Here is an 11765-nt window from a genome sequence, read left to right as displayed (position 1 = left end):
TAAAACTAGTCTTTTAAGACGGAAAGTTTAATTAAAAAAGGAGGTTTCTCTCCAAAGAATAAGAAGCTGCTGGAGAACTTCTGCATTCTCCCCTTTACAGGGATAATCGGAAAGTTAATGGATTTCGACTGTACTGAAACAAACACCTATGAATGTGGAAACACGAGGATTGGTGAAATTCAGTCGTTCTTGGGATCTGGTGCGGGCCCTTGAGTAAGCATCCCCTGCCTCCTGCAAGACACCAGCCACATTCATTGACACCGTCCGCCAAAACCAATAACTTTTGTTAAACTTTGGAAAAAGAAAAGTCGCAGCTGCAAATCGTATCGTTGTTATTGGTATTTACAGAACAAAATCTTCTGATTCCGTTAAAAGGCTTTATTTATTTGTGTCAAGATAGAAGCATTCTTAATATTAACACAAAATGGACCAATAATGTATTTATTTTGTACACAATATATTTCAAAAATTAAATTGTTATCATCAGGTCGAAAAACATGATAAAAACAGTTAAAACCGTTGTAAAAAACTATCACTATATCACAAAAATCCTACACATAAACGTATCATATTAAAAAGTCTCAAAGGGGCACAAAAAATAAATATTAAATTTTTATTGTTAATGTACGGCTTCTATACTCGTCCTTTGTGTTCAGATTCAGCTTAATAGCCTCAATTAACAACGCTTTCGAAGTCATTAAGTTAGAAACAGACTTTAAACAACCAAGTATTTTGAGGTCAACCATTGTTACGTCACTACCACACACCCGAAAATGACTCGCTACGGGCGTTCCCGCACGTTTATGCTCTTTGAAGCAGGATAGTAAATGTCAGCTCATCTGGCGGACATAGCACGATGCGTATCGTAAACACAAAATTTGATATACATACTACATTCCTTTTCACAACTTTTTCACTTTATGTGTTAATTTAATGTATTCTACCTATCTAGTACAATGATGAGCCATTCAGTCACCTCAAAAGAGGTCTGCGAAAGTGTTCAGCAGGAACTAGACATTCTTTTCATCCATAACTTTTTATTTGTCCTACTCTTGACTTGGGTAAAAAGTGAGTCGTCACTCTCCAAAGATAAGACCAGTGCAGTCAACCCCCCCTTGCTGACATAATTTTTATTTTGTTTTTGTTTTTGGTTTTCTCTCGACTGGGGTAATAAGTGGAGTCGTTACGTTTTTCTCTTTTAATTTGACTGGGGTAATAAGTGGAGTCGTCACTTTCCAAAGACAAGACTACAAAAAAAATTAGAATAAGACCTAAGCTCTTCAAGGAAAAGGAAGAAAGGTTGTACACCATTTAGCCATCTTTTTTAGCAAGGGACCACTGCTCTGTCGTTGCAATGAAACCACTTACCATGAACTTGGGTATAAGCAACAGTAGTGTAACAGCTATTGTTCAAATTCTAGAGCACAAGACCTTTGTTATAGGCAAAGCGTTTTAATTGCAGAATCAAAAGTGAACTGCACTCTGCGACCTCTTTTTCAACTGTTGCAGTGTGGATGGCAGTAACGCCTGATAATTCTTCGCTCTCCAAAACGTTATATAGCGAAGATTGTACAGTCGATGTCATGGGCAGCTGAAGAAATTGACTTACTTGCTCAGAGGTGCTAATATTATTGCAAGCGTTGCAAGTAGTACGGATTTTCACACGAGTGTTAAATAATTTACCAAAAAAGGAAAAGCTAACGACAACTCTGGTATGAGATACTCAAGAATCTCTAGGGCATTTTGCTGAGTGAACATATTAAAAACAGCGCACGTTGCATTAGAAACATGGCATTTCAATGCATTTAGAAAAATGAAAAAGGGTTCACTGGTATCTTGGAGGATATTAGAATTATTTGCAGAGATGGCTGCGGCGACTGGGGCTAAGACATAAAAATGTTGCAAAATGAAATTAATGTAACAGTGTTGCCCAAACTAAGCAATCCGCTGTTGCTGCTTAGTGATTCTTGTGCATGCAAGGTGGTGAAGCTCCTTTTTACGCCCTGGGGATTCGTGTCCTTAAAGCTACTGGTAGAAGTTGCTTTACTATGTGACTTAAGATAATTTATTTGAAATAGTTGGTGTCAATTGAGCCGTATGTTGTGGATCCCTACCAGGATGAATCCAAGACAAAGAATCTCCAGAAAGCCAAATGTAAAACGACGATCGCATAGATGACTCACTAAGAGATTTAAGAGTGGAACGCAAAGCCATGTTAGAAAAGCCGAAGCAACGGAGGAAGATTCTAACTGTTTCAGAACAAAACCCCTAGCTCATACTTCAACAGCAAAAAAATGCATAGACCAATTATTGTTTGATCTCATGACGGAACAAAGTGACGATTATTTATTAACCTCCATGCAAGTTTCCATGCTCTCTTCGCATGGGCAAGTTAATTCAAGAGTAATTACAGTTTAGGTTATGGCAGAAGTTAAAAGTATGTCCACACGAAGTTGAGTTACTGCAAGATAAGGTGGTACTATAAGGTTGAATCTAAGTCTGGCAATAATCTGCAATGAGAGGCCAGGTGAAGAATTGTTCAGTTAAAGAGAGAAGATAAAACTATATTGTGGTGTCCTTGATTTTATTTAATAAGCGTCTTATTTTAAAACATAAAATTCAAAATCTCGTCAGCACGTTGCATATTAAAATCAAACGACTATGATTTATAAAATATCCACATTTGGTTTTGCACAATTTAAATGAACTAGAAATTTTACTATCAGGAAACACGGTTTGAAAAACTCTATTTATGCCCCAACAGGTCCTAAGTGAAGAATGGGTCAAGACAACTCGTAACGCCTAAAGAAACTCAGCTCTGGTAGCATTTTCTGGTACTATATAGCTCTCTATATTGCTAGAGGTGTCTGCTGAAGTACTAGAATTAAAGAAATTCCTTATACCAAAATCTTTTTCTTTGTGTTTCTTTCCTGTACTATGATTGACAAGGGCACCAACTCCCATACTTGAAATATCTATATCATTCTGGCAAAAATTACGTCGTGATAAAGTCTGTTTCACAGTCTTTGCAACCGACTTGCTATACCTATCGTCTTTCAGCCACTTATCTTAAAAGTATGTTTGATTTTTTTCTTGACATTTCATATACCATATTAACTAGAATAAACAACAACAACAACAAATGTTTATACAATCTAAATACACTAGAACTACCTAGTTATGTAAGAAGCGTTTTATTCAAACCGAAGAAATCTATAACAATATTGCTTCAACATTATACTTAACACAAAACAGCATTAATGATGAGGTAACAAAAAAGCTAGCTGTAATGATATTTCTTGTCTAATGACAGCTGGTTCTACTATAGTTAGAGGTTGCAACCCTCTAAAGATTTTTCAAAAAAGCAAAATCCCCCTTTTTTTGGAAAATTGATTGAACATAAATTAGTTAAACAAGTAACCTTAAACGGTTAAGCAAAATTATTTCCACGTGTTTTTACTGAAAACCCATGTTTTCAATGTATATTTCCAGGTTTTCTTGGTTGAGTCGCATCCCTGTATTCATTTTCCTATGCCACTATTACTACTCTTTTCCAAAAGTAAAAGTTTGCTAAAAATACGTCACTATTCCAATCACTTTTTTCAGCCCATAGACATTTTCACGGTTGCGCAAAGCATCCTGGGTAATCAGGGCAAACAAAAATAAATATGGCAACAGCATTGGATTTTTTGTCTATGTTTATTTGTGTTTATAATCTTTTTTAAGAGTTTTTTAGCTTTATTGCGTTAATTTTTTTTAAATAACAAATAAAAGAACATACCAAATTATCGACTCTATGTGGCTGGGTGTAGCAACTACTCCAGATATCTACATAGATATGTTGTCAAAAAGCACGTAAATTATCAGTCAAAGCTATTCCAAAAGATGAGCAAAAAGGAAAACTTTGGATAGCGAAGTCAGGAAAGGACTTGTTGGCTTAGAAGCAACAAACAACAGGATTCACAGCCAACTCCTACCTTGTATATGACAGGTTGTACCTTTGACAAATCACCAAAAAACAGGGAGAAAACTCACCTATGCAAGCAGCTCAAGTTCTACAACGAATGCTGAAGTTATTTTTAGTTGAGGAAAGAGAGACACTGCATGATCACGTTACAAGCAAAGAAATCCAATGTTCATTTGCAGTTTCCTAAACCTTGTCACATATTACACGTAATTAAGATGTAAACTTTTTCACTGGTTTTGAAAATTCTACAGTATTTGGCATAATGTACTCGGACCTTTTACCAAGCGCACAAGATATGCATAAGTGGAAAGTGTGAGTAACACTTCAAAAGACCTAACTTCACCTAGGGACAAAAAATGTTCTGCGAAAATTAAGCTTAGAGCAAGAATATTTGCTTAGTTGTATTTTACATGGGTAAAAATGCTGTCCAAAGAGCTTAATTGGCTATCATTTGGCCTGAAAGAAGTGTGATACGCTGCTGCATTGTAATTGACTGTTCAGAGTTGTTTATTAAGACACCATGAAGCTATTATAGTATTAGCTATGTGTTGGTCAAATTACAAACATCATTCTACGATAAAGTACCTAGTTGTCAACTACGTAACCTGTAATTGGTCCATATCATTATGATCAAAATGATAAAAATGGTCGTATCTTGTCAAAAAAACAATGCAACAATTGTTGGAAGATTCACTAAAGCTAAGTTGGACTTGAATGCATCAACATTGTGTGTTCCATTGGTTGAAAAAAATTTGGCTCTTGCATTCCGCATCATCTAAGATGTTCACTGGAACAGCAAATCAACCAAACATGCTGGGATTGAGACAACCATTAGGAAAGTCTTAAAGAAAGTCTATGTCAATGATTGTCCATTAGTGAAGATGATCAAGAAGTCGTGCATCAAATGTCGCCTGATCAACAAGAAACAAATATAAGCCATTATGGGCCCAATTCCTACATCAAGCATGACCATTGCACCTGCGTTCTATAACACTCACTTGGATCAGTCATTCTCACCAGCTCACAAGAGGACCACAGTCAAGATCTGGCTTGTTGTGTACTGGTGCTGTTGAACTTCAGCTGTGTTGATCATCGTAATGGATGATTACTCATCGACAGCATTCATACAATCCTTTACCCGGTTTTCTACCAGATATGCCTTTCCGAAGAAAGTGTTCTGCGATGAAGGTTTTCAACTCTTTAAAGGATCAAAGACCATGAAGCTGAGTTTCACAGATATAAAAATAGAAATGCTCCGAGAACGAAGCGTGGAGTTCGAGACATGCCCTGTCGGTGACTACAACGTTAATGGAAAAGTAGAGAGGAAGATAAAGGATATCAATCAATCCTTAGAAAAAGCAGTAACCAACCAGAGGTTCTCCATCCTACAGTGGCAGACACTGGCATCGACTATAGCAAACACAATCAACAACCTTCCGCTTGCTGTTGGCAACGTTGTGGAAGTCGAGAACATGGATCTCATCACCCCTAACAGGCTTATTCTTAGACGAAATAACAATAGAAGCCCTGTTGAAAATCTAATTGTTTCTGACAATCCATCCAAGCTCCTGAAGACCAATTAAAAAATTTACGACGCATGGTTCGAAAATTGGTTGCTAAGCCAAGTTCCTAAACTGATGCAACAAACCAACTGGTTTTCACAAGATAGAAATCTTGAAAATGGTGATGTTGTGTTATTTACAAAGGTTGATTCAGCCATTTCCAAAACCTACACCTACGGAATGGGTAAGTCGGTCGGGATTGGTAATGATGGTAACGTAAGGCGTGTGCTGGTCGAATACAAAAATCAAAATGAAAACGTCAAGCGCAAAACTTTTCGTTCGGTGCGTAGTCTGGTTCTGGTACATGCGATCAATGATCCTTATTTTGTCAAAGAGTTGTACAATTAAATACAAAGGAACTCCTCAAAGAAATTTTTGCCTTGGCGGGGAGTGATGCAACATGAACATTTATAAAGACAAAAATTTCTCCTCAATTTTTTCCACCATTATCTTTTTTAATCACATTTATTTTTATTATTATTTTCCTAGGTAATTATATTCAATTGATTATTATAAAAAAATCATGTATATCATTTATATTCCCGTTTTTTGTCTCTGCTTCAAATTTTTTATTTTACTTATAATTTTTCGTTCCCTTGTAATAGTTTTTTCAGGGACTAGTCGCTTTCCGCTCTTTATTTATCGCATTTTGTATGTCTCACTACTGCTGTCACCTTTGTGCGTGACAGACAGACAGAACCATACGGGTATTATTTTTTTCTGGTGTACGTATTATTGCAAATGTATCGTGTTTTATGCAGACGAATCTAACATTTATTTCCTTTAATATCTAAAATAAATAAAATTATGAAAAGAGTAAGAGATCGAGGAACTCAGTCCAATATTATGTATTCATCAAAGCTCATTGAAATGGAAAATAAATGTACACAGATTGGTAATTCAACTATGGACAGTTACTATCGCAAAAATAACGAAACTAGTAAATTTACTACTATCAAGTCTTTAATAACAGATGTTTTTTGCGATAAAAATACTGCTATTACTTGGTGAATTAATAACAATATCTTAAAAAAAGAACTTACATGTCCAATTTTTAGCTGTGCTATGTTTATGAAGATATCTAAAACTTACTCTTCAGATCGTTTAAAATGGCGTTGTCAGAAAAAAGATCACTCGAAAGACGTCTCAATACGAAAAGGAACATGGTATGAAAAAAGCAATCTGACCATCCAAGAAATTTTGGAATTAACGTATTGGTGGACAACAGGTTATTATAGCACTTGCCCTACTACCTTTAACTATTAATATTTGTGAGGGTAAAACTTTTTGACTGTAAAAATTTCCATAATTTTCCCTAAATTTTTATAAACATTCTGAAAACTTTTCCAAAAACATTTTTTAATTCGCTTTAATTAATCAAGATTAATTAAGGTAAACTATAACCTGTTTGGGTTAGGATTAGGGTTAGGGTGACCCAAAAAAACGATAACTTACCAGCTGTTCACTTTTTTATTTAGGAATTGAACAAAAAAAATTATTCATGAAACGAGTATTTCAGCTAAAACTGCTGTTGACTGGGTTAATTTTTGTCGAGAAATATGTGATGACATTATGATGCGAAAATCGAAACCAACTATTGGACCAGGAATCAGAGTACAAATTGACGAGTCTAAATTTGGAAAAAGAAAATATCATATAGGTATTTAATTTTGTTATTTATTTCACCGTTATCGTACCACTTTAATTAAATGCGTTTTCTGACATTGACTTTCTTCCCATAGATTCGTCATGTTGCCTTTATAACACTAGGACATCACGTTGAAGGGACAATGGGTTTTCGGTGGAATAGAGGAAAATTCCAGAAAAAATTTCATGGTTGCTGTTAATAAACGAGACAGACAAACATTACTATTGTAAAATACATCTCACCTGGCTCTATAATTATTTCCAATTGTTGGAAGGTATACGACATTTTGCAAGGAATGGATTTACAATAACTTAAAAGTTAATCATTCGATAGAATTTGTAAAATAACACCAACAAAACTACCACCTTTTGGGCGAATTCATGTGGAGAAATGCCAACAAAGACAAGGACAAATTCATCAAATTTATTAGAGCTGTATCAGAAATATACTGCTGACTAATTTTTTTTTACAATTTTAAGTTTTGACGATGATTACGATATAACAAAACAGCAAGCTGTAGTGATTCGACTAGTCTAATGACTCTTATTTTAAGTGGTAGAGGTTAAACCCTCTAAAGATCTCTATGCAACGCAAGATTTCCCTTTTACAAGGATGGTCTGTACAACCAAGTTAATTCATATAAAAAACTTCTGCGTTAGAAAAAGTTGTGGCTTCTCTTCTTGTTTTGAAATAGTTGGGCGTTGGTCATGTGCGTTGCAGGATATATTTTTTGGTAGTTGGTCGTTAAAGGATATCTCTTTTGGTAGTTGGTTGTTGTTTGTAATGGGATATTTTTTTGGTTGTTGTTCGTTGGGCGTAAGGGATATTTCTTTTGGTAGTTGGCCGTTAGGGATATTTCTTTTTGTAGTTAGTCGTTGCGGGATATTTTTTTTGATAGTTGGTCGTTACAAGATATTTTTTTTGGTAGTTGGTCACTGGGCGTATGGAGATATTTCTTTTGATCGTTGGTCGTTATTTCAATTTCTTTTTAATAAAGGGTGTAGAGTGTCCACATTCTTGTGCATTATTAGTTAACCATTTGTTCCTATTTGTATCTTTTAGTTCTAAAAATTATTGAGATACATACTTAACCAATAAATGGCATAATTTCTCATGTTAGAACGTATCTAATTACTGGAAGGAGTCACGTGCGCCCCCTGGCGGGATGTGGTTACTCGACTGACGATACACGGTCAGTTTTGGCAGCGGCTCAACTCAACCTGCATGCGATAAGTCACACACATGCAACATTACCAGCTGGAGCAGCAGTCAAGCTAAGACCTCCAAAGATTGACAGACCCATCATTCGGAAAGAGACATCTGAGGAGGAGCGGAACACATTCCATAAGAAGTGGGACCTCTTCAAAAGAGGTACGGATATTCGTAACACCCAATTGGCCACCCATTACACTGAAGAAATGGTGAAGTACGTAATTAAATTAGGAAACAATTTAATAGGGAGCGTAAAGGCTTGTTAGGGAAACCAAGGCGACGAAAACAGGTCCTTACTGATTCTGAACAGAAACCCCTTGCACCCACCTCAATGGCAAAGAAATGCACGATCCATCCATTGTTTTTCATAGCATAACAAAGTGAAGAATATTTGTTAAGCTTTCGTTTGTGCCAATATTCCGTGTTCTCTTCACATGGACAAGTCAGTTCTACCATAATTACAGTTTTGGAAGAACTGGATATTTAAAACACGTCTGGGCGTATTTGTGTTATTGCAATGTATGGTGGAACAACTAAAACAGAATCTAAATCTGACAGTATTTTCCAATCGGAAGCAAGGTGAAGAAAGGCCTCCACACATTGTATGCCTCTTCTTAAATGGTGATTGACCGGCCGGAATGAAATTAATTTTGTTGCACTTGGGAACCTTAAGATGTTCATATGATACCAAAAACTCTATGGAAAATCTACAAATGATCAATCCAGATTTCCCAAGCATTGGTGCGTCAGCTCGATCCACAGTTAACTCAGCCACCAATCACCAAAGAGGCGTAACACCTCCATGCGACTGACAAAGGAGGCAACCACAACTGGTTCGCCCAACAACTGTACCCTTCAAAGCAATCAAGGAGAACACCGAGAAAATGAAGCAGTGGTTGTTTGACAGATTCGCGTCATTAAACTTCAATAAGTGTACCCACCAGCCTCTACCAATGATGTCTGGTCCACAAATCAGAATTCATATAGATCCAGGTGCTCCACCAATAGCTGTCCACACCCCTGCCCCAATACCACTCCACTGGCGCGAGGCAGTCAAACGACAATTAGATGAAGATGTGAGGCTTGGAGTGATCGAGAAAGTTGGATCAAACACGCCTTTCACTTGGTGTCACTTCAATTTGGATAAGAAAAGCTGACGGGGGTCCATGACGTGTGGTTCATTTCCAATCCCTCAACAAGCACTGCCTCCGAGACACCCATCACACCGTCCCACCCTTCCAGAAGGCACGGATGATTCCACCAGGTACAAATCTATCAGTAACAGAAACCTGGAACGGTTATCATTCTGTTTCGGTTGCAAAAGGTGATAGACATCTTCTAACATTTATCACAGAATTTGGTCGCTATCGATACCGTGCGGCTGCACAGGGCTATCTAGCGAGTGGCGACGGATACTTACGTTGATATGATCGTGTCATTGCGGATGTCCCTAGCAAAACCAAATGTGTGGGCGATACTACATTGTGGGATGAACCATAAGAGAGCATTGGTGGAAAATGCTTGACTACCGGGAGCTGATGGGAAAAGAGGGAATTGTTTTAAGCCGAACAAAATTCCAATTCTCTCAGAAGGACATTAAATTTGCGGGGTTTTACATCACCGCCCAGACTCTATAACACAATTCCCTATGCCAAAACAGATTGCAGATGTGCGTGCTTGGTTCGGACTTGTAAATCAAGTATCGCATTATGGAAAGCTGACCGACAAAATGTTAGGAAGGAGTACGTATATCCGAGCCCCAATGAAAAACATGTGAGCCCTGATTAATCGAGGACTGGGATCGGATATTGGCTGCGCTTCTGACACTCCCAACTGCTGTGAGGGTGGCTGGAAAATCACCTTGGCGGGTCCATGTTTTCTTCGACCGTCAGAGCAACGTTACGCCCCAATCGAGGGGGAGGCACTCGTAATCGCCTGGGCACTCGAAGACACCAAGTTCTTCACTATTGGGTGTCCCTTACGAATTAGGCAGCGAGGATCCGAGTTTGTGGCAAGAGAAACAACAGATTTCATCCGTAGATGGGGTGTTCAGCAGTGCCGAGGTAGCAGTAAAGACAATGAAATGACTTCGGAATAACGTCTCATCGGATGGGGAGATAGACTCTGAAAGCTTCACCAGAGCCATTCTTCAATTTCGGAATAATCCAGACCCGACATCAAAGCTATCACCTGCTGAAATTGTGTCTGCCCGCACTATTCAAGATGTATTACCAGTCAAGCCACCAATGCAGATATTTGACTGTGCCTCCGTAAAACCATCCTGGAGACACCTGTGGAGACCTAGGGAGGGGGCATTACTGACTCGCTCTGTGAAGCAAATGGAGACGCTTACCTGCAAATCACATCAGATCGACCCACTTGCTCTAGGCTACACATGCAGAGTACATGACCAGACTGGTCAATTCCCCACCCGATGGATCAAAACTGGGACAGTCATTCAGACCTCTGACAACAACCAGTATGTTATCAAGGTATTCTGTTCCAACGGACTGACCCTTTGCAACTGAAAACATTTGCGAAGAGTTGGCCCAGCTTCCGTTGTTGATATTCCAGTACATCACTTCACGACTCCACAAGCTCTGGCTGAAACGACCACTGCTTCTCCGCCAACATCCCTTTTCACTGCCACCATATCACCTGATGTTCTCACTACACCTGACGAACCAACCAGTTCAGCCCCCTTACCAAATCAATTGTTGGCAGAAAAGAACTCCACACCCATTAACACTGGTGTCGAGAATAATGGTGACGTCCAGGAGCCCGTAATTGATCCCGCTGCATCATCCCAAACTCATTCGCACACACCCCCCACAAGACCTACACGCGAGAGACGACCACTAGGGCGGCAAAAAAATTACGAAATGAACACTTGAAGTTACGATTCCATGAAGATTTTCGTAGAAGTTTCATGACAATGACTTCGAACCTTCAGTACTACCTCCGACTGAGGGGGGATGTTGAGTGTCTACATTCTTGTACATTATTAGTTAACCATTTGTTCCTATTTGTATCTTTTAGTTCTAACAATTATTGAGATACATACTTAACCAATGAATGGCATAATTGCTCAAAGGGAGTATTGTTAAATCGCTTAATTTATGACAACATGTTCAGGGGGCTTTTCTTTGCCATCTGGGAGATGACGTCAAACCGGGTTTAATGCAAAAAAAGTTTTTATCACAACATGGAGGCTTTCGAGAAGGAAGCATGCTGCAAACACAAAAAAATGTGGCTTTATATAAGCTTTAATAATTCGAATTTTACTTAATAACTGTTAAATTACAAATTCTCAACATAGTAAAAACAAAATAGGACGGACGTTTTTTGAAGTGGGAATTTCTTATAACCAAGTGCA

This window comes from Hydractinia symbiolongicarpus, chromosome 12, assembly GCF_029227915.1.
Source record: "Hydractinia symbiolongicarpus strain clone_291-10 chromosome 12, HSymV2.1, whole genome shotgun sequence".
In the NCBI taxonomy this organism is placed as follows: Eukaryota; Metazoa; Cnidaria; class Hydrozoa; order Anthoathecata; family Hydractiniidae; genus Hydractinia; species Hydractinia symbiolongicarpus.
The sequence above is the reverse complement of the archived record's forward strand: the minus strand, read 5'-3'. Positions refer to the sequence as shown.